The following is a 24,546-nucleotide window of genomic DNA, read 5'->3' as shown; positions in this document are numbered from 1 at the left end:
CCTGCCAGGTAAGTTGTGCACACTGGTGCGCAATAGTAGCAAGGGAGACGTGGGGGTAGCCAACTACTGTTGAGTTGCATTTGAGAACTGCTCTATAGGACAGAATGCATTTCTGGTACTGTAAGCATTGTCAAGGAACCATTTATGGGGATATCACAGAGCCTAGGAGGGAAGGAACCTACTGCTATTATTTAGCTAATTGACATAGCATCAAATTGCCTTCTAAATATTTATATTTATGCTCAGAGACAAAGGCTATACTCAGCATCCATCAGAAGCAAAGAGTGGCAGAAAATGAAGAGACTCATGGCTGCTTGCAATGCTGAAAATAACTGACAGTTGAGTACCTTGCCCTAAGTAGAGCATTTGTGCCACCCCTTCTAAGGCTCAGAGAACTCTGCAGAAGTAGACAGAATTAAAGAGTCAGAAGAAAGAGAAAAAAAGGATGCAAAATGCTATCTTTCAGGGCATCATACAGTCATTGAAAACATGATCTCAAGCAGCAGAGGTTGCCTGAACTGAGCCTGTAGAAGGCTGAACCTGTCAGCCATCAATCATAGACTTGGGAGGGACTAATGTGGTCCTACCCCTCCCTGAAGACTACAGGCTACTGGTAGAGTCTAGGAGTTTGTTTATATGGACAATGGTGAGCCTAGCACTTCCAATGGATAGTGCCAAAGCTGTAGCCACAGATAGCCTTGGTTAAAACCAGTAGGTCACAGAAGAAAAGAGAAGAGGAGGGCTGAAGATGATGGGGTTAGGGTAATCCGAATGGATAATGTACATGTACAAAATTACCAAAGAACAATGTTAATCAATAAAAAGTTTTAATACAGTTAAATTTGTACCTACCTATGACATAGCAAACCTACTTCTAAGTATATTAGTCAAGTGACTCACATGACTCCTCACAGTTCCAAACTGTGAGCAACAAATTTTCAATTATTTTTCAAGACCATGAATAAACAAATTGCTGTATATTCATGTAACCAATACTACTCATTAATAAAAAGGATGTAATATTCATAGTTCAATGATGTTTTACTGAGATATGAATACCAAATATGAAAGAATGTGGTTTATCCAATATCAAAGTTCAAGATCAGTGTAAATGATGGGAACTCACTTAGTCAATGTTGATGAAAATTAATTTGGTGGGATCCCTTCTCAAAGTAAATGTGAGAAGAGGGCTGGGGTTTAGATTAGAGGAAAAACCAGGTCCTGGATTCAATCCATAGGACTATAAAACACAAAGCAAAATGCAGCTCACCTAGAATCCGGGTGAGCAGAAAACACAATACCCCCAATAGTCGTGTAATACCGAGATGACAGATTGCAAACACCATCAGACACAGGAAAAGTGGCCATTGCTGAACAACACAGACACCCTGGCATGGTTGTTGGAAAGGGTTTTACATGAACTGTTGTGTTCAAACAGCCAAGGGGGAGGATCCACCCAGGCAGTCTTATCTGCATTCCCTTCTGGTATGGAGGAAGACTTTGGCTGAATTCTCTATTGTAGGGCCCTCTCAGTCACATGCCTTGAATCAAGTGATCTACTTAGGTGACAGTCTTTGAAACCTGCCACAAAACCTAGTTAGAACTTTTTGAAGACAAGCCCAGCAGAGGAGTAAGTGCTTCTGAAAGCATTACAGAAATATGACAAAGGCCACAGAAGATCAGAAAGCTCACACTCTGGTTTTTTTGTTTGTTTGTTTGTTTGTTTTTGTTTTTTCGAGACAGGGTTTCTCTGTGGCTTTGGAGGTTGTCCTGGAACTAGCTCTTGTAGACTAGGCTGGCCTCGAACTCACAGAGATCTGCCTGCCTCTGCCTCCCGAGTGCTGGGATTAAAGGCGTGAGCCACCAACACCTGGCTAAAGCTCACACTCTGGAAGCCTGACAGCGTCTGCCACACCTGTGCACCCCACAGGAAAGAGACCCCGATAAAATAACACATAGCAGGGCTATGGCTCTGAGCCAGGCTCCATTTGCCTACATCACACAGAGACTTGGAGAATCCTGCTCCCTTCTTCATTGTTTCTCAGCAGATGTTATAGAGTTGGGGGGACAAATCCTTGGGCCTAGGACTATACACTATACAGAGCGCCCTGAAGGTCACCAGCATCTCAGCCCTCCCTTCACCGTGACACTAATGCAATGCCTGGAACCATTTCCATGGTGAGAACTGCCATAGTGGCCTTCATAAAACACTTTATGAGTATTCTGGGTAACCTAATCTATATGGAATTAGAATTCAGAATTGGAATTCTAGCAGGTGTTGTAGCAGTGAGTATTAACTGTAAACATTAGTGTCAAATAAAATAGTAGCATCAACATTTTAAACGGGTGTAACTGCATTTAAAAATCCAAATTTCCATTGTCGTTAGAATCTACTTGCTCTTTGCAACTGTGGACCTGAGGTCAGCGTTGCAGGTGAGTTGGGTGGCTAGCTCCTTGTTTTCTTTCTCCATGTCTTAGTGGATCATGACAGCAGGACAGCAGTCACTAAGTGAGGACAAGAACCATCTCATCTCGTCTGTGTGTGCCCTTGCCCTGCTTTCCTCGCCGCTCCCAGCTCTCTATGAGGGAAGAGCTGTGGGTGTAGCTTCTTGAAAATGGAGTGGGCAGGGGTGGTGTCTAGTGGCAGAGAAGAGGCAGTCTCTAGTGTGTGAACTACACCAAGGCAAGAGGCTCTATGCTACCCTTCCCAGGCAATGTCTGGTCCCCATCTCACTGGACAGGCTTGAGAGCCAGCGTGCTTCCAGAGTGACCTAACACCATGTCTCTAGAGATACGGTCTCTTCCTAACCCTTCCTCGGGAAGCCTAAGAGCAGCTCCTCTCTCATTCTAAACATCCCAGGCAGATGAGTTTGACAGGTAGGTCTATGGTCAGTAATTTAAAATTGTAAAGTATTTCTTGCATTTAGCATGTGCCTTTACAAAATGACATTTATTTTCATGCAAAAGAATAATATATTCTTGTTAGGTAATTTATAAAAATCTAAATAGTCAACCTTTTTTTTAAATGTGAGGCTGGCAACAGCATTACGGAAGTTTGAGATGATCTTAGCCTAAGCTGGGTTTCTAGGACTTTGTATGTCCCCCTCCACTCCCAAATCTATGTAAGATTATATAGTCACAGGATTTCCCTTCTCTGGGAGAAGGCGCACAGCTTTTCTGTTTGTCTTCCATGTTTCTTTACAAGAACTTGGCTCCAAATGTGAGGAACAATGTTTCTGAAGCCCGAGTTGTTCAGTCAGTAGCCACAAAGCAGCTGTATTCAGAGTGAGGTTTGTTCCAAGTGTGACACATGCCTGGTTTCAGTGACCTGTGACATGCCTCACCACTGCATCCCACAGCAGCTACCTCTTACAGTGGTATGGTGTGTGTGTGTGTGTGTGTGTGTGTGTGTGTGTGTGTGTGTGTGTGTGTGTAAGAGAGAGACAGAGACAGGAGAGGACATATGATTGTGAGGTGTGCACACCTATGTGTGCAGGCGGAGGGAGAGAGAGAGAAGAGAGAGAGAGAAGAGAGAGAAAAGGGGAGAGAGAGGAGGGGGAAGAGTACCGTATAACGTGTATGGTATGTCTACCTATTGTGTTCACGCAGAGGCCAAGAAAGACTTCTGTGTTTTCTGCTCTCTCCCTCTCCATCCCCTTGAGTCAGGGCCCCTTACTGAACCTGGAGCCAGCTTGGCAACCAGAAAGCCTCAGTGATTCTCCTGTTTCTGACCCCAGTAGTGCTGGGGTTACAGGCCTGCGTGACCACACCTGTATTTGCACAGGGATCTGAACTCAGTCCCTTATTCTTGTGGAGCAAGCGCTCTTACCCAGGGTCATCTTTGTGGCCTCAGAACTACAGTGTCAACATCAGCTTCATTTGATTGTTTTCTCTTTTAATGTAGTTACAGAAAATTCAATATTACATATGTGACAAAATTGGGGCATTACCCATTTAGCAGATGATTACAGCATATGGTCAAGAAAATAAATCTCAGAAGTCCATAAGAAATACCATTCACAGCATATGGGAAGCATGGTTATTAGAGTAGGAAGGCAGAGAGGAATGTGAAAAGCATCGTTGATGCGACTGACTTGGGGAGACACAGTTATGTAGGAACCCAATCTTACTGTACATCCTTAATCACTTAACTAGGAGGCTGAGCCAGAGATAGACCTTTAACGCGCAATCCAAGGTAGCAAACTGCAGAGTTCTTTTTAACATTTTTTTATTTTAAATAGCTTGTTTTACATGTCAATCCCAGTAAACTGCAGAGTTTTTAAAGCCACTAAAAACAATGGTATCAAGTTGGACAGCTTTATTTTTCCTTTTCTGCTCTAATCTACGTCTACCAAAGAAGAAACCCTTTGCTTGCTGTGCTTGCTTGGGCCAGGTGCCAGTTCCAGGCCTGTTTTATGGGGCTCCTTGGGTAACCAAGTGGGTAAAGCCTAGGCTCCTCCTCAACATCTGGCCACCAGCCTTTGACTTTAGCTCTCTAGCTCTGGGGCATGGCAATCTTCTGTCAGCTCTTTGTTTTGAGCTGAGAGCTGATGGCAGTAGGGGACAGTTGCCTGGGAGCCCAGAAATGTGACTGTGGACATTCTTTCTCTTCCATCATTACTATCAAAGTTCTGACTCAGAGCATTCCAGTGGAGTCATTCTTGTCAGATGAGTTGGTGTCTCCTGTGGCCAAACAGCATGTGAGCTTAGCCGGAAGCTCATTTTATTACACAGCCTGATGCCTAATCTTCCTGAGAAACGATCAAAGCCTTTAGCAACATCTCTCACTGTTCTCCCGCCTTCTGCAATGTAAACCCTCAGTGTACTCAACAGTGAGTTTCAGGCTAGCCCTCGCACATCACCCACGATTGAATTCTCAGACTGCTACATTCTTGTTCCTGCTGCCTATATGCTCTACGTTTTACTCTTCTAGAGGTATTAAAACAGGCTCACCGGCGTCCAGCTTTCCATAAAATGACATCATCAGAGCAGCTTTAGGTAGCCCAAAGACAGTGTTACCAAGACAGCTTCCCATGTGGCTTCAGCCAACTTCACTCCTAATCATGTGTTCCAGATGTTTTTTTTCTCTCTACTGAGGGGCTGGCATCTCTCTCCCTTTAAAATGTCAGCCCCTCCACACTCCAAGCCAGACGGGAGCTGTGCACGTGGAGGCTGTTTTTTGAAGATTGTACAGCAGTAACAGTGCCAGGTGGATGGGACAGAGGTGTGGAACATTGACCCAGACAGCTCTAACTGGACAGTGCATGAAAAATCCTCAGGGACCTTCTTAGAGTGGAGGTTCTAAGTTATCAGATGGCAGAGTATAGAGATATGTCACGCCCCTAGGCCACCAAGAATACGTTGAGTAACAAAGTACAGTACAGCAGAGTCTCCGGTTCTAGTGTACAGAAACACTGATAGCTGCTGTGTCCTGGAGCAGATTCCTCCGAGGACCACTGTCTGGAGACTCCAGAAGCCCTGGGAATGTATCTAAACAGGAGGGTTTAGAAATGGAGCCTGGGAGGCAATACCAATATTTTACCATCTCCCACTTCTCTCAAATGCGAGCTCAGCTAGCTACTTTCCTCCCAGTGAATAGGTGAGGGCCTGCTATGCCTCGGCTGGGGCTCGGGCAGCACTGGGTAGAAAAGGCCTCTGAAGCTGATTTTGGGACTTATTTCACAAGGCAGCTAGTTTGAATGGACAGATTTTGCTAACTTTTCCAGTCAATTCATTTGCTCTCTAACTATTCATGCTGCTGTGTAAGGTTTGCTTAAAGTAGAGATGTGTTGCTTTCAAGCCATAGCTGCTAAGTAGAAACAACCAGATTCATGGCAAAACCAAAGGCTTACAGATTATTTCATTCCTGCCATTGTTTTCCAGTCACAAGTTGGTATGTCTGCTGTCATGTTTGGTCTGAGTGTTCAGCTCCTTGTAAATGTGTTTTCTAATTGAATCAGCGCTGATTTCTGTATGTTCTAAGTGGAAGTCAAAATGACACCTTTACATATTAGACGGATAATGCTATGTGCATACTGTACACCTAACATCACAGCAGGTGCTGTCAGCGGGCAATGAAAGGCTAGAAGATGAGGAGAGAGAGAGAGAGGGAGAGAGGGAGAGAGGGAAGGAGGGAGAGAGAGAGAGAGAGAGAGAGAGAGAGAGAGAGAGAGAGAGAGAGAGAGAGAGAGAGAGAGAGAGAGAGAGCACCTGGCAGCATATATGACAGAAACCACACTAGAAATGCCTACAGCATACGGTGAAGAGCTGCCACACAGATTTCAACCTGGTTACTGTTGACAAAGCATCTGCCAAATTAAAAGCTTCACTTCTAGGGAAACAAGTGATCAGTCCTCCCCCGGTTAACAGTTAACAGTTTTAACAGGCCAGGGAACTGTCTAACTTTTGATTTCTGACTATCTACATATTGCTATCCTTGCTGGTTATCCCTCCCTGAGAGATTTTTGACTTTGAGGCTATCATACTGCGTCAAGGTCTAAAGCAGAAGTGTCAGATTTTGAGACATTATTAGTAAGCCATAACACAGCAACAGTCAGGAGTAAAACCATGTGTTGCATATAATAATGGCAGCAGGGAAAACCTGAAGCCGCCGCTATTAGAAGTCCTTACTAATTACACCCCCTACTCCTTCTCTCTCCACTGGTACAGGAAATAATCCTGCTTACTACAACTCCATTCTCCTTATCAAAGGCTGCCAGGTGTCCAAAGCCACCATCATGTCTTTCACATGGAGCAAAGCTTACTTATTTGAGTGGTTTTTCTGAAGGAGCTGATGGCCAACTCTCTATCTGCTGATAGCAGGAAGTTCATTGCAAAGCAGACATTGCTGGCTTTGGGATGGACTCCTCGCATTTCTAGAAAAACTAGTGTAGTCTGTGTGGATGGTTTCCATGGTTGCCATTGAACACATTATGGAAGAGAGTCACACAACATCACTGACTACACTTAAAATAGGTGTTTAACATAAACTAGGTAATTAGATATTTCATGAAAGAAATGAACATGTTTTTAACACACTATTTTTTGTTCTGTCCAGGTAAATGCTATGGAATTCTTTTCATTCTCCCACGCTAAGGAACAAATTCAGATTTTGCTTCAAGTTCACCCAAAGTCATGCTATTATACTGCTGGAAAATAGTTAAGGCAGAGACTTTACATACTTATGACAGAAGAATCAAGCAGTTTAGATAAGTCATAGCTAGACACTCTTGTGTGAATGTGATTTCTGGAAAGTAAAGTGTTCTAAGGAAAGTATTTAAAGAGAGTATTTTAAGGAAACAGTTATAAAAAACCAACAAGATGCTGGCTATTCAATGGCTTTCCAAATGAGGGGATATCTAGTTATCAAAATGATGGGAGGAATCACAAAACAGCATGCTTTCGGTGCTCAGGACTTATCTGTAAAGAAACTCATCAGGCTCCTGTGCCCACTGACAATAGACTTAATGCCTTAGTGTAGTGAATTGGAAAACAAATCTGGCCTGGTGGCACGTGCCTGTCCCTGTGGCATGGGAGAACAGGATTGGAGGATCCCCTGAGGACAGGTGTTCCAGACCAGCTTGAGAAATGCAGTAAATCTTTACCTCAAATCAAGTCGAAACAAATCAATAAATAAGAGCAGCCAGCAAAACAGGGACTGCTGACAGAACAAACGCCTCACACACCAAGGGTCAAGAAGTGCTGTGCCGAAAGCAGGAGAGCAGAACGGGGTGTCAGGGCTGGGTCTGAGGGGGGTTGTGGTGGCTTGAATGAAAAATATCCCCCATAGGATCTGGTGGGGATTTAGGTGGTGTAGCCTTGCTGGAGAAAGTGTGTCACAGGGGTGGGCTTTGAGATTAAAAGCCTCACACCACTTAGAGTTAGCCACTCTCTGCTTCATACACGTGGTTGAGGAGGTGAGCGCTCAGCTTCTAGCTCCATCCACCAAGCCTGTCCTTGCTACTTTGCCTACCTCCCATGACAGCCTCTTATTCCCCTGGAACTGTAAGCGAAGGTACGCTTTCTTCCATACGTTGCTTTTGGTTATGATGTTTTACCACAAAGCAGGAAAATAGCAAATGATAAAGTTAAGTAATATGCTCAGGTCAGCCTTAACGACAGGATATAACTGGATCAAAGATTTTAAGAGGCAGAGGAAGAGCCTGGTAGGTGTCTTGAGGCACCTGGCTCTGTTAGAAGAATCAGCCAATGCTAGACCAAGGCAAATAAGAAATGAGAAAAATATAATGAATAAGATAGGAAAACATATGCTCCTTAGACAAGAAAAGAATCCAGTCTTCCAAATCCATTTTTAAGAAAATCAATGTTTGATTTGATGAGCGCTGGTGCCCCTTGAGAAGTATGATGTGTCTAGTCTTAGGAGTAATGGAGAACATGCCCATGAAGGCCTCCACATGGCAATTTTCTCTCTTTCCCTGCAGTTTATCAATTCTGTGTTCACCAGTTCTGTTTTCTCTTTAGTCTCTGAGTTCCTCCCACCACCCTCCACTCACCCTGGAACTGCCTGAATTCAGTCTTCCCGAATTCACACAGAGGCTTACAAGTACCTACCTATCTGGCCTACTGTGGCCAATCTCATCTCCAACCTATGTGTGACATAGTTTAGTCACAGGACTCTTGCTGAAATGCAAAACTTGACCAAACCACTGCTGTGTCTAATTTTTCTTTCTTCCTTTTTAAAAAATACATATGCATTTATTTTATGTGTATGTATGTGCGTGCCTGAGTGCATGGCTGTGTACCATGTGCCTACAATGCCTACAGAAGTCAGAAGAGTGCATCCGATCCCCTGGAACTGGAGTTGCAGACTCTTGTGAGCTGTTATGTGGGTGCTAGCAATTGAACCTGGACCCTCTGAAAGAGCAGCCAGTGTTCTTAAACTGTCTGTCTAGTCCTGTCTGCCTAGCTTTTGCAACTGTCCTCCCCTGTTACCAGGTCCAGTGTGAGCATCTTAAACAGACTTTCCCAGTCTCGGGGCTGGTGATCAGCTCTGACTCTGCCGTCCTAAAATTTTTACCTTGTCTGTAGCAATTGCGCTATGAGTCTAACCTCACACTACTGTGTCTTCTGTGTGTGCCATTTCCTTTGTCTGCCTGCCACTTCCCTCTGCACTCCCCAGGTAACATTTCTTCGCCTTTCCAGACTCAGAGAGAGCTACCATCCTTCAGGAAGCCTTGTCCTATTTCCTGTCTTGGTTCCAGTCTGTGTCTGAGGGATCTGCCCATCTCTGGGCACATTGTGCATATTTCTACCAAGGCAGCACTATGATATTGTGCAAACAGTGATCTGTTTGGCTACCAGTTGCAGGGCTCCAGTGGGCACCTGTGACACTATCAGCTGCATGGGGTTGTCCTGACTCCTCTCCACCAGAGAGAGCACCTTCATTCTTCCATGCTGGACACTCGCTCTAGTTTCCGAGCTGAGCCAAGCACTTAGTTACCAAGCAAACATTGACCTAATAAATGACACTGAGCAGCCAGCCTAAACAGTTCTCTCAGATCAGTGTCCCCAAGGTATGGTCTTTGGATCAGCAACTGCTTCACCATAAGGGAACTTGTTAGGACATACATTCTTAGCTGGTCTCACGACCTGTTGAATCTCAAACTGTATGTGGAAACCAGGGTCCTGTGTCAAGAAGCCTTCTGGACAATGTTAACAGGTGCTATACTTCCAGAAACACAAACTGCTCAAAACTGTAAGTGATAACTTCATTTCAAGGACTCAAATAATGTTGCCTCGAAGAAGGGCTTTTAAACTGTAAGGCGGCTTTAACAGAAGACAGGACACCATCACACACAAACCTGCCCACCGCCCACATATGCTGCATCCCTTAGTAAGGCGTAATGTGCAGCAAACCACTAATGACCCCGCTTTCCTCTCTCCCCTTGTCTCAGCACTCTAACCACGGGGCTACAGTTGATGTTTTTCCCATGTATGCCTTCATACTTTTACTATACAAGAATACAGGCATTTATCTTTAATTAGAGACATGATCTAGGCTATTACAGCAGAAATCACAGCACCTGTCTCAGCAGGCTACATAAAGACACCTGGAGTTGCAGGCAGTGGATGCAACCAGCCTGCTACTTGCCAACAGTAGGTGAGCAGACAGGCTAACATTCACCTTCCAAAATGCAAATGTAAGAGGTTATAAGCTCAATTCCAAGTTTATACAACGGTAGCTGATTCATAACATAAGTGAAGCATAAACATTAAACACTAGTGACAACAGAGTTTACACTGACAGACTTGGGTTATTTCTGCCCAGGCCTGTGGATCCTGCACATAGGGAAGTGTGCTTACCAGGCAGTCTCAGGTACTACAGGTAGGAGGAATCCCAAACAGTCATGAAGAGGACTCCTGTCAGCAACACTGACAGGCCTTGACTCTATCAGCTTCAATGGGAAGACATCACCTGCCTGCCTCTGGCTTAGCAGAAAGGATGTGATGATGGTTTGGAATAAATTCTTTGTCATTTGGAAGCCTATAAAATGAACAGCTTATGATGGAATGAGAAGCAGACACCCACAGCTAAACACTGAGCTGAACTCCTGGAATCCAGCTGCAGAGAGGGAGGGGTGATGAGCAAAGGGGTCAAGACCAGGCTGGAGAAACAGCTGACCCAAACAAGAGGGAGCTCATGGACCCCAGACTGATAGCTGGGAAATCAACATAGGACTGATCCAGACCCCCTGAACGAGGATGTCAGTTTGGAGGTCTGGTTAATCTATGGGGCCTCTGGTAGTGGATCAGTATTTATCCCTAGTACCTGAATGGACTTTGGGAGCCCACTCTGCATAGAGGGATAGTCTCTCAGCCTAGACACATGGGGGAGGGCCTAGGCCCTGCTCCAAATGACATGACAGACTTTGAAGATCCCCCATGGAAGGACTCACCCTCCTTGGAGAGCAGAAAGTGGATGGGATAGGGGATCATCAATGGGAGGCAGGGGATGAGGGGAGGGAGGGGGAACTGGGATTGACATGTAAAACAATCTCATTTCTAATTTAAATAAAAAAGGAAAAGAATGAACATCTTATGAAAATACAGTTGCCAAATGCATGTAGCTATAGCTCCCAAAATGGAAAGAAGGGGAAGGTGGGAGGGAAGAAAGTCAGGGAAAGAAGGAAGGGAGAAGGGGAGGAGAGGAGGGGAGGAGGGGAAGAGGGGAGGAAGAAGGAGGGAGGGAGGGAAGAAGACAAGCAGGGGCTGCTTCCCAATCCTCACATTGCCATTTCCTTTAGTGCAGATTCTTATGATGATTCCTTGACAGTCTTAGCTATCTTGTGACTATTTCTTGAGTATCCTTCTATTCTCTTGAAAAGCCTTTCACCTGCTTTCTTCTCTTCTTCCAGGCTATTCTCATCGATATTAGTGTTTGAAAATCTTTGCTGCTGGTGAAGCTCTGAAAGTGTCCGCTGCATTTTGTTTTGTGTGTGTCTGTGTGTGTGTGTGTGTGTGTGTGTGTGTGTGTGTGTGTGTGTGTAGGCATGTGTTATTTATGTGATGCTGATAGATTGTATCATGGGAGTCTTACTGATTTTCTGATTAGAAAGAGACAAGGAAACACCCATCTGTCTACATCCCTTTCTTCAAAGCTTAGCTAATGTCTAGATGGGCATCCCAGGATATACGTGCATGTGCTTATGAATAGGCACCCATCACCCGTGCAGATAGGTGCATCTACATTCTCCACAGATATTTAAACTGCACAAGTAGGTAGCTGATGCACCTGCTGTCATGGAAGAGCCTCCATTAGCTGCCTAATTGGGACCAGGCTTATGGATCTGGGTGTTCCTTCAGGATGGCAAGGTGCCCAGGTGCCCAGATGTACTTGCCAGCTCCTTTGCAGCTAGGAGCCAGATGGCACTGCAGGTAGTTGTAGGGTTGGGATTCTGGCAAGATCATGAAATGGAAAAAAACCCCACATGGTGCTTTTACCCCCACAACCCAACTTTTCTGTTGTCTAGAATTCCCATGTGAAGACCGGAGCTCCAGCAGGTATCTTGAACCAAGAAGTCTGCAGGAGGCAGCCAACTGCTAATAACAGAGATGATCAGAGAACCCTGCCTCCTGCTCCACAAAGAAACTGTTCAAGCTGTAGGGTTTGTATGGCTTCCTCTTATGGCGGTCCCTAAGTTCTCTTCACAAGTTTTCTGTTTACAAAGCTATTAGCTGATAGGGTACATTGATTGGCTTCAGATTGGCAGGCCTAGTTAAGGACAGCCCCACCACTGGGCCAGTGAAGTCTTGGGCCATGGTTCCCTGCCACCTTCCATCTCCTAGAAAGGAAGACTGGAAGCATCATGCACACAAAGTGGTGGCTGTCCTGTCACTGTCGGGCTGCCTTGGTTGTTTTCCTGTCACTGTTGGGCTGCCTTGGTTGTTTTCCTGTCACTGTTGGGCTGCCTTGGTTGTTTTCCTGTCACTGTCGGGCTGCCTTGGTTGTTTTCCTGTCACTGTCGCGCTGCCTTGGTTGTTTTCCTGTCACTGTTGGGCTGCCTTGGTTGTTTTCCTGTCACTGTTGCGCTGCCTTGGTTGTTTTCCTGTCACTGTTGGGCTGCCTTGGTTATTTTCCTGTCACTGTCGCGCTGCCTTGGTTGTTTCCTGTGACTATCGGGCTGCCTTGGTTGTTTCCAGCTCAATGGCAACACTAGAGAAGACAGTTGGAGGAACGTGGAAGGGGAAAACTCCCACTAGGGCACCTCCCTTGTTAAAAACGGCTCAGGAATGTATTATTTGAATATGTTCACGATGCTGCTTTAAAAAAATATCAAGAGCAGATCCAGTGGGCAGAGGGGACGTTACATAGGTGAGGCTCAAGGAAGCGTGGAAAGAGATTAGAGACAGCAAGCCCAGAACAGTTCCTGAGAAATTCATCCTGAAAGTGATGTAGCTGGTGGGAAGCAAGGCCAAGAGGAGACTTCACAAGCATGAGCCTACAAGCAGCCTGCTTGAGGTCTAGACTGATCTTCAGAACAGCGGTCCTCTTTATTTTCTTTAACTTTTTTGTTTCCTCCAACATTACTTTTAATTTAATTTTTAATGTGGTCTGAACATGTAATATGAAATCTAACCCTTTGTTATGTGCAGTGTAGTAGTGGGAACCACTGTAGGAGGAAGCCTGTATGCCACCATTAACCATGTGACTTACTAGAGGCGCATACAGATGAGGTAATAAAAGCGGTTTACCACACCGCTAACCACACCCACTTTAGGCATGACTAAAGACGTATATGGACGGACGTAAAGATGTATACGTACATAGGCGGTGAACTATGTCACTAGCCAGGCCCACTTTTGGGCATGGCTAGGGGGCGTTATGGGGGAAGGCATAAAAGACCGAAGAACGGAAGTCTTGGTCTCTTTTCCGGCTTTCGGCTTCCAGTTCGGCAGCGGAAAACTACTGGGCTCATCTGGGTTACTTGTTTGGTATCTTGTGAGTAATTTCTACAATAAATACTTAGTTTTACTTTTAGCAAGTGTGCCGCTTATCGTTACAGCGTCACACCACAAAGGAATAGTATACAATATTGCATTGCATTTGCTGACAGCTTACTCATCTTGTCCTTTGACATCATTTTCATACACTTCATATCCATTAATAGCATTTTCCTATGACTGGCTTCCCAAGCCTTGGTAACTAGCATTCTACATCAACATGTGTGAATTTGATCATATATATGTGAATTTGATCATATATATATCACAATACGTATAAATATATGTATATTATATATACATATATACATACATATATGCATTCATATATGAGAGGGTGGGTGGTTTGCATGCATGTTCATGTGTGTGGAGTCCAGAGACCAAACTCCTATATCATTTCTCAGGAGCTATTAATCTTGTTCTTTTAGACAGGATCTCTCACTGAGATCTAGACTGGAAAACTAGTGAGTCCTAAAGATCCATCTACCTTTGTCACTCTGTTTCATCTCCCCAGTGATGTGATTAGAGTGCAAGCCACTCTGGCATTTTATGAAGAGCTGTGGACCAAACTCAGGTCTTCATGCTGTGTACAAAATACTTTACTATTTTACTATGCCATCTTCCTAATTATCTATCTATCTATCTATCTATCTATCTATCTATCTATCTATCTATCCATCCATCCATCCATCCATCCATCCATCCATCCATCCATCCATCCATCTATAGGTGTATGTGTGTAAAATATATTTTTGCATGTGTGTGTGTGTGTATAGAAAAGGTCTTACTATGCAATCTAGGCTAACATGTAACTCACTATGTAGTCCAGGCTAGCTTTGAATCCATGGAGAATTCTGTTTCATCCTTTCAAATGTTAAGATTACAGATATAAGACATCACACTTGGCTGAGTTTGATTATGTTAGTTGACTAAGTTTGGTTATATTAGGTATATCATTTAAATGGTAAAAATAAAATAACGGGGGAAAATATCCCTAGACTAGACTTCAATTATTGTCATTTTACCCTTACTCTCATTCTCATGAATAGCGGCAACCACATGCTGCATTGGTAGGGGGTAGGGGTGAGATTTTGGGGTGGGACATGTCCAAAATCCTGGTTCTAGGAAGATAACATTCCCTGTCACTGGAGTGGAGAAGATGGGCACATTCTGTCTTGGTATTTTCCATTTGGTTAAGTTGACTCTTAATGACTTGAAACAAGTAGAATCATAAGGAAGTAAATGCTGCTCCAATTCTTATATTACACAATTCCATTTCTGCTCTCATGTACACTAAGTTGTTTGGAAGAAAATCTGCTAAATTAAATTTGGTTTGATTAGGAAATTTGCGTCATGTGCAGGCAAAGTATGGTATGTGTGGGTTAAAAAATGTTCCGGTTATTTAAAAAAAAGTTTCACAGATGATTCAGCTTTACCATAGCTTCATTAGTGAACTGAATTTCTGTTCCCGAGGATGTGTTGGGGGCAGACTTTGCTTTGGCCCTTTGTTGGGAAATCTCTCAAGTCCCATCCTTGTTGGTCCCGTGTGACGAAAAGCACTATGGCCTCAAAGACTGGCTGGGCCATTTGAGTGTCTTCATGTCCTTCCTGCTCCACTCCCAGAGACCCCTTCATGGGTCCCTTTACTTCCTTTTCATAAACTTGAGCCTGCTTCTCACCAGCTTTTCCAGCATAGACCTTGCGTCTCCTCTTTGTTGGTCTAAGTCCTTAGCTGCATTTCAACCCACAAAATCACTGTCCACTTTACTGCCAACCTCTAAACAAAGGCATGGAGAGTTGTCTGAAGTGTTTCAGGCTGAGGAAGGGGCTTGAGAGAAGGTCAAATGTCACAGTAGGGTGCAGGGCCAGGGCAGTTAGATAGCCAAGAGCATGTGGCAGAGTCTGGGAGCTGTTGTTTGTAGGTAATACAGAGGCCCACTTTTCAACCTTAGTCTCTGTTGGGATGAACAGAATCTTGCATCTTACAGTCATTGACAAGCATCCAAAGAGTATGTGAAGATTAAAAAATAGATGGAGCTTTCCTGTTATGTTAGGTGTGTGATTATTGTATAAAGAAGACACTGCATGGACAGACAGACAGAATGTCTCCCCAAACTTCAGAAACTGTGCTGAGGACCAGGGCCATGAGGCAGCTCACAGAGCTGTAAATAGATGCAAATGTCCAGCTGTGGTCTTTTCATCCACTAAAGGTCTAGGTCATTTTTCACGCTCCTTTCCCTTTTATCCGTTTTGTTCATGGAATGACAATTTGTAGGCTAGGGTTCACAGGTAGTTTTGACACGGGCCATGTGGGGTACCCTAGTATTCCAGACAATTCCCTGATGTTCCTAGCCCCTGGCCATTTCCCCTTCTCCCTGAGGTAATAATGATTACACTAATTCCTATTGTTATAGACTGACCAAATCTTTTCCAGAAATGCATAAAAATGGATTCATAGATTGCTCCTTTAAGGTCTAGAGCTTCATGCCTCAAACGTGTGGAGAAACTCCTAAGGCTTCTGTGACTGAGATCAAAGGGTCATCTTTCGGGAAGTGTGTGGGTATTCCTAGGTCCCAGGGCTTCTGCATTGGTGTGGAGGACTTTAGGTGACAGCTGGACTGGGGAGGGGTGAGGAAGGAGCTGGGGAGCTCATAGCTACCCTTCTCGTCCTCATACAGCACAGCTGTACTTTTTCATGTTGTACAAATTGGGGTTCACTGAAAAGTTGCATTTGGGAAAGGGGGACGTTAATTAATAAATGGTTATCTGTGTTAGCATCATGGGAAATATTGATCATTGCATTTTGTTTTCTAAAGAACCACAAATCTCAAGACTCTTAAGTGATCCCCCCCTTTTTTGTGTCAGTCCATAAATTGCCAATATCGTTCTTTGATAACAGAGTGGAGACAGCCCTGGAGGGAGGGCTGGGGAACAGAGACAGCCAGACTGGGGGCTCCCAAGGGAGAGCTTGGGCACCAGCACTGTAATATTAGTATTGGCTACCATCAGACAGCACCAGCCCAACTAAGGTACCTAGACAATAGGCCAGAGGCTACAGGCAAGGGAGGCACAAAGACAGCATTCAAAAGACCCTGCTGCTGCCAGCCAGCACTTCCACAGACTCCGCCAGACCCAGGCCAGGCCTGCACACTATCCCATGGCCAGAAAGCAGAAACCCCTTTTTTACAGCGAGCTTTTAAAGTGCTAAAAATAATAAACACAGAAAGGAAAGTGCTGACACAGCCTTAGATGCAGAGACAAACGGAAGCTGTTGTTCTAATGCTGAAAACAAAGTAGTTTCATAATTACAGCCTAGCACCCCAAACAGGGTGATTGATATTACCACACTTCTCTAGGATGAAGGGGGTGGTCCTGAGGACTTATCAGCAAACCAATGAAACCTCCATCTACCTGCTCACCCTCCCTGCTCACTCTGACCAAAGCTTATCTAGTTCTTGGACTTTTTTTTTTTTTTTTTTTTTTTGCACTCAAGGAAAAGATACTTGAGATGGAATCTGATTCTTCAAGCACAATTTTCTTGTGAAACAAGAGGAATGGCCCTTTCCACCCAGCATTCTGTGACTGCCATCCTTCCCTGAGTAAATTTACCCCATTTCTTTTCCTTGATACAGTTTCAGCCACATAACTCCTTGTATTTCTCTGGAATACCAACCTCAGCTATGCTAAATACATTTTTAAAAAGCGGTGCTGCCACAGGTTTAAAGGTAAAAGGTCTGCAAGTGCAAATAGAAAGTGAAGGCTGACTCTGACCTTATTCATTAAGTCATGTGTGGGGCCTGGTACCACGCAGGTTCTCCCATGAGATGGAAACCACAGATCTGGAAAAAATGAAACACAAGAAGAGAAATATAAGTTGTTTTTCAAATTTAAGTTCCTCAGCATTTGATTAATCAGTACCTGCTCTTATTTCTGTCTGGGGTCAGGTTTCAGAGCTGTCTCCGATTTTGAATAAATGCAAATGACTTAGATAAAATCTCATTCTGAACTGGACATAGTTTCATGGAAGGAAACTCTAATACCAGGCTGTAATCACAGAGCTCAGGGGAGCGACAACCTTCCTGCCTCCCAAAGACCTACTTTTCTATGGGGATTCAGGAGCTTTACATTCTCAGCCTGGGAGACAGCTAAAAGACAAACAAGGATCTCCAGGTGATGGGGATTTATGCTAATGAGAGGCAATTTCCTATTCCTGGGCATGAGCCAGCACCCTGCTCTGCTCAAGGTGTGGCTCCAAGCACCTGCAGGGACAGAGGGCTGCATGGGGCCTCAGCCCAGCCCAAAGTGGAGTTGCCTGGAGAGTTTATTCAGTGTGGCCTATGGGGGACAGTTTCTGCAGCTAGAAAAAAACACATGGTGGCACCTGCTGGGAGCAGGTGGCAATCGGGGCAGCACCTGTGTCTAAGAGTCTGTCAGCTCTGGTCTTACAACTTTTGTCATTGTCGTGGGGCTCAGAAGTCACAGCCAAAGGTCAGGATCGCTGACACCCAGAACTGAAGACAGCTTTTCACATCTGTTTCACCAAAATAATGAAAAGAGCACTGCTGTAATTTCCTTGATAACCTGCCCTAAGCCTAGATCATAAATTGATGTGTAAATTGCCAGACTTTGCTTTTTTTGTAGTCACAAAAATATCTATGTATCCATGACAACAGTGTGCCTATGGGTGATATTTGTGATTTGTTTTCGAAGCAAGGTCTCATTTTTGAAGCCTAGGCTGTCCTTGAACTTGGTCTATAGTCCAGGTTGGACCCAAACCCATGGTGATCCTCCTGCTTCAGCGTTGTAAGTCCTGGGATTACAACAGTGAGTCGCCATTGTTTGACTTGGACTTTGGTGGTTGGGTTGTATTGGTGGTGTTGGAAACATTCTATTACTAAGCTGTCGTGTGCTGTTTGAACTCACCAAGAAGCTGGCTCTGGAGAGAAGGCTCCTCTCCCACCTATTATTGTAGACTCAAGCATATTTGTCTCAATGTATCTGTCAAGTCCTTGACAGAGAACTGGCTGGCCCCCGACCTTGTGAAAAGGGTAACGGAGAAGAGAAAAACAGCCCCAAAGTAATTGTGTCCCTAAGAACACCTAGGAAGGCAGAGCATTTCTAGCACAGGTTATGCTTGTTCATCTCATGATATAAAAATTCCTGCAGTGCTGAGGTAACTGACACTCACAGCATGCCCAACTTTTCACGGGAATACCGTGACGCCGAGCTCAGCTCCTCACTCTTGCAGGGCAAGAGGTCTACTCACCCAGCCATCACCACAACCTGGGCATTTTAAATTTACTGTATCGTGTGACTTTCTGTCTTTGTATGGCTCTGTCTACATTTTTTTTGAACCGCATATAGTAACTGCACCGAGTTCTGGACTTTGCTGTATTGTCTACATTTGTGAATGTACTTTAATCACACCGGCCCCCTTTTATACCCTCCTTCCCTTCCTCCATTTCCACAGTGCTCTCCCCATCACAGTGCAGGATTTTTTATATCATGAGATGAACAAGCATAACCTGTGCTGTCACTTCACTCTGGGTTTACAGCACCAGAAAAGCTCTGTTTATTACAGAGAAGGCACTCCTGGTCACGCAACAGTGTGCAATGCATGTTGGCTAGGTGCCGATTCTCTCTGCTGCCCCCACTCCCAGCTTTTTGATGAAGCTTCACCTTGTCTTCATGAAGGATCATCTACACTACGCCTCCAGGGAGAACACACATGCCATGCATATACAGGCAACACGTAAAATTTACTAGTGCTAACATATGTCACTTGAACAACGCATTAAAGATGATTGTGAAACTGTATTCACCTAGTTTCTTCAAAATACCTTTCTGCTGCTCTTGTCATAAACCTTCTAATCTAAAACCTACAGCGTTATCTCACTGTGAATAGGAAAGCTGATAGTGTTAGGCTATACACCAAAGCGCAGAGAAGCACGCTATATCCTAAGAGCACTTCCAAAGAGAAGTCAATAGAGCAAAGAGGCTTGTGTTTGAAGCTGTTTGGCTTTATTGTAGTTTTAAGTACGTGCACACCCTTAGCCTTGACATTAATATCTAAAAGTAAACAGTGCCGTTTGTAGAAACAATATCAAACTTCAATACATATGGACATAATGTAATAGATTAATTCTGATTTAGACTTTAAGCAAGAGATTTGAACTTAGCTACATGGAACCAATAGAAAGCCTCACATAATTCACACTAGAAAGTTTTTTAAATCTTTTATTTTACTTTGTACAGGTCCCATGCTGTATGCAAGACCAGCCTGGAATTCACTATGTAGTCCAGGCTTCCTTAGAACCTTCTGTCTTCTGTCCCAGCCTCCAGAGTGCTGGCACCTTAGGTAACAGCTTCATTCATGAGCTTTTACTAAGTGTACTTTATGGGGCAGACAGTATAAACAGGCTTGTCTTCCAGATTTGGAAAGGGGAGGAGGAGAAAGAGTGAGGCAGACATTAGGGAGGAGTTCCGCTCCGGGACTCTGATGCCATATGCTTGTTCCGAATGCTTGAGAACAAGCTCTAGTTTTAAAGTCAAAACTGTTAAAAACCTGGTGCCGCGGAGTTGGCCCCAGAATCTTTGTATAGACAGCGTCTCTTTCATGGTGTGTTCCTGAGAAGTAACCTCATTCGAGTCTGTCCAGGAGACAAGCTCAGGGGTGATTTGGTTGTTCTGAAGGCCAGTTAAAGGAGGGAGCTCAAGCTAAACCCTCCCAACCTAAACACACATGGTTTTAACTCTTCTCTTTAGAAAACAGGCAACTGAGAGTTTGTGCAGAGCTCAAAGGACTGCCCAAAGTCATAACGAGAAGCCTTTCCTGGAAGAACTATAGTTCAGAATGTGTGCCTTTTACACATTTTAAAATTTGGGGCACAAATATGTTACTAGTGTGGTTACTTTGTAGTTTCAACAGAATACTGTTTTGTAACTGATTCATTTTCCAACTTGGGATACTTTTATTTATGGGCGTGAAGCGGTTCGTTTTGTTTAGTCATCAGACCTGAGGTGAGGTTGGCACTGTTTCATGGCCCTTCCCAATTAATGCAAATTGAAGGGTAGAGGAGAACTAGAACTTCTTTAACTTGCTTCACAGATCTGTCGTAAACAGCTCTTCACTTGATCTATTTTGGGGGAGGGCGTAGCTGTGAACAAACAAAACAACCCCGAAGAAACTAGCAATTACATAATGTGTAATTTTACCACCAAGCTTGGAAAGGGTTAAATTTATTTATTTTATTTTTTGAAAGGGTTAAATTTATATCTAAGTTATTTGTTCGTTTATTCTGAGACAGGGTCCTCCCTGTGTAGCCAGGAACTGGCTATGCAAACTAGGCTGGCCTCAGACGTACAGAGATTGGCTTGTTTCTGCCTCCTGAGTGCTGGGATGAAAGGTGTGGGCCGCCACATCTGGCTAATCAAAAACCAATCTCCTAGACGTCTAACTCGTCTATCCATCCATCTTTAGTCTCTCCGATCTCACCTCAGTAGACCAAAGTGTGTGACTAGCGCGTGCTCCTTTGTTTCTGTTTTTAAAGGGTTTGCTAAGTCTTTTTAAATTTTATTTTGATGGTCCCACTACAATCCCTCATAGCACTACACAGTCACAGCTGCAGAAGCCAGCGAGGTCTTTTCTTAATGCCGTACCTTATATACATTGCAGAGGTTCCAGTTCTCACCCACATAAGGTATTGCATAGGACAATGTGTTTAATGGCAATGGCTCCTTTTACACTGAGATCAACATTTCTGAATAGACTAGAGAGGTTGTTCCAGTCATGCATGAAGCCCGAGGTCCTGTTTTCCATGAGAGAAGCAGAAGAGGACACCAGATCTCATGGAGCTGGAGATCCAGGTGGTTGTGTAGTCCCTGACATGGGTGCTGGGGATCAAACTCGGGTCCTGTGCAGAGCAGCGAGCATGCTTAAACACCTGTGATTTTTTTGATGTATCCTTTTTCAATTAAAAAAATTACTTCTTATTCTGTGATCTCCCTGTCCTTCCCTTTCCCTGCCTCCTCCTCAATGGTCTACTCTTTTTGCCGTCTTGTAGGCTGATGGACCGTTTTGTACAGTCTTAATGCCTTACAGGTTTTTTAATTCTTACTCCTTTGGTTTTGCTTTATAAAACCTGGGTGGTACAGATTGTTTTTCTAACTTTTCCTTTTCAAGATTGCTAACTGTCATGAGACTAAGCTTTTGAAGGTTTCAAATACTTAACACTGTAATAATAATGTGTGCCACCCTCCCTCACCCCTGCACTAACTCTCTCACCTCCCTGCTCAGTGAAGAAGTTGTGTCTTTTCCCCTGCATCCTTCCGTTCTATTTTTCATCACATGACTTTTGCTCTGTAAAATTTTCATCAGACATGCTAACATAGAAGTTTGAGAAAGTTCTTGCTCCATCTGGGTGTCTCTCTGCTGCCCCATGATTGCCTTGGGGACTTGCCTGGCCTAGCCTCTCAGATAAGAATTATACAGTGGAAATAGCTCCTGTTAACCATCTCCATAAGGTGAAGATGACAGAGCTACCCAGCTGCTGTTGCCCACAGAATCCCAAGGGAGCCCCAGTTGGGACAAAAGACCCACCCTGCTAACCTTTGAACCCATGAACTCATAAACACTGATTGTTTCAAACTTCTGGGTTTGGAGATAATTTTTTATTGATCAAAGAGGCCCAGATAATATCATTGAGTACTATTAACTGATACAGGGTTTATCTGTTGTACCGAGGGATGACCACACAGAAGACAGTTTAAAGCCAAGCAATAAATTCAGCAAATATCTGCCAAATGTTGGCTTGATCAGGAAAGATTTATACAGGATATAAAGATAAGCCAATTTAAACAGAAGTACCACACAGAAAAATGAATATACAGGCAAAGGGAATCTTACTCAAAAGATGGGAAATGAAGGATCTAGGAACTCAGCTATGGTAGCATGCCCCTCGATGAGTCAGGATGGAGAATGGAGGAATAGAGGGTGGTTTATATGGCTCAGCAGGTATAGGTGATTACTGCCAAATCTGATAATCTGAGTTTTATCCCCAAAATAAACATGGTGGAAGGAAAGAAGTGGCCTTTTTGTGTGGCACACACACAAACATATATATATATATATATATATATATATATATATATATATATATATATAAGCAGACAAGTAAAATGATGATGGTGATAATGGAGATGCTGGTGGTGATGATAGTGGTGGTGATGGTGATGATGGAGATGGTGGTGATGGTGGTGGTGAATGGAGGGGTGGATAGTAGGGCAAGGCTTGTGGCCCAGGCTTGCTTAGTAGAAATTAGCAGCCCAATGAGTCTGCCCAATAGGATCTGGAGCCACAGAGGAGATGAAATTGCTATCATTGGAGATAAGAGAGAATGAAGAAATAAGAGCCTAGGTTCTTCCTTCCTTCTAATTTTCTTTCTCCATCCTCCTTACAATGACTGAACCTAGAAGATGTACAAGCTCAGGAGACTGCCTGTTAATAAGAAGTGGAGGGCTGAGAAATCTATGAGAGTGGTTAAGTGTTCAGACTGTCATGATCTATCAGGTCCACAAGACATCCCCTTCGGGCTGACTGTTGCAGCCATGAACATGACAGAGAACCACCTCAGACTCAGTCAGGAGGGAAGCCAGGGGGAGGACTGGACAGTGGCCCTAGTACATCAAAACACTGAGAATCCTGGAGGGACAGTTATAGGGCATTCTGGCTTGGGAGGGCAAACCTTGGGGATATCGCAGGTGATGCTACAAAGGCAGAGACAAGGGAGGTTGGGCTCATGTTCTGAAGTTGATAGGACATGCAATTGTTTGAAGCAGGGAGCAAACAATGTTATCCAAATTATATATTAGGATTATTACTTCATATTCAATTTGTGGAAGATAAACTGAAAATTATTAAGCGTGGACCCTGTGGAACCTACAGCCCTCAACTAATCCATAGGCATTTGTGCAAGCATTCAATTTTCAGAGAGATGGTGAGTGGCTTTCACATGGTTCTCAATGGGCCTAATGACTCCTGACCCCATCAGAAATTTTAAGCATCAGACTCAAGAAAATAATGGAGAAAGTCTCCATTTTAATTCTTTCAATGAGGATAAAAAACATGGCAGTGGTCACGGGAGTGGATAGAAAAACAGATACAATAATACAACATTTAAAAGGAAAAGTCTACACAAATGATCTAGATGAGTTTGGCAGAGATGAAACAAGTTCAAGAGTGTGGAAGGTTCGACTCTGAGCTGTGGCTACCTGTTGCTTTCTTTCTTTCCTTCTAAAACATCAGTCCATGTTTCCAAAACACTGTAGTATTTCTTGTGCTAAAAAGGCAAAAATGTGTCCCTCCCATGTCCAACACAGGCATCACAAATAGAATACAACCTCTTTTGCCACTGCCAAGATCAAATACAGACAATACATCCTTCCCAGTCTAGACCTTGGGTAGCCAAGCTCGAGGTACAACTTTCTGTTCTCTCTGTCCTGGGGAGCACTTTGTATTTGTTATGATAACTACCCCTTTATTGCAGAAGAATGAAGCATATATTACATACTGCAATCTGCCCATAGCTGTGCATTTATATTCACATTCATCATACAGGGGAGAGTTAGTTACATACACTGGGTCCCGAGCTTCCTCATACCCATGTTCATGAATCACCTTGGTGCCAGCACAGAGAGGATAACACAGGCATGGATGAAGCTGACTGAGGGGGGATATTTTTGCATGCGTGAAATCTTATTTGATTATCAAAGTATCCTACTGAAGGTTTAAATCGGATGATGGAGAACATCTTGACTATGACAAGTTCTTACCCTCAGCTAAGCATAAATGGGCACATAGTATTACTTTAAACCATCTGCCTTTCAAAGTGTGGTGACCATTGGGCTGGCATTTGAATGTTATTGGTTTCCTAACCTTAGGGATGTTTTCTGACATTTGAAAAGCTCAGAGTCACCATCAGTATAGATCTATAATAAAGACAGTCTGATGCACCACGTTTTTTCTTTAATTTTTCAAGGGATGAATGAGGTAACTGTGATTGTCCAAATCAACATGAGGACTTTCCT

At 43.9% G+C, this 24,546-nt stretch overlaps 1 protein-coding gene across 6 annotated transcripts in view; it reads right to left on the bottom strand.

Moving 5' to 3' along the window:
- Positions 1-24,546, bottom strand: part of Thrb (thyroid hormone receptor beta) — a 355,538-nt gene that overhangs the window by 191,556 nt on the left and 139,436 nt on the right. For 5 of the 6 annotated variants that reach the window (XM_040747636.1, XM_040747637.1, XM_013121179.3 and 2 more), the window contains exon 2: positions 17,233-17,300. The exons of the other annotated variant lie outside the window; for it this stretch is intronic. The gene's annotated coding sequence lies outside the window, so the exon portion shown is untranslated. The remainder of the gene's footprint in view (positions 1-17,232; positions 17,301-24,546) is intronic. 6 annotated transcript variants of the gene reach the window in all.

This window comes from Mesocricetus auratus, unplaced genomic scaffold (genome assembly GCF_017639785.1).
Source record: "Mesocricetus auratus isolate SY011 unplaced genomic scaffold, BCM_Maur_2.0 Super-Scaffold_100006, whole genome shotgun sequence".
In the NCBI taxonomy this organism is placed as follows: Eukaryota; Metazoa; Chordata; class Mammalia; order Rodentia; family Cricetidae; genus Mesocricetus; species Mesocricetus auratus.
This window is presented reverse-complemented; position numbering and strand designations above follow the sequence as displayed.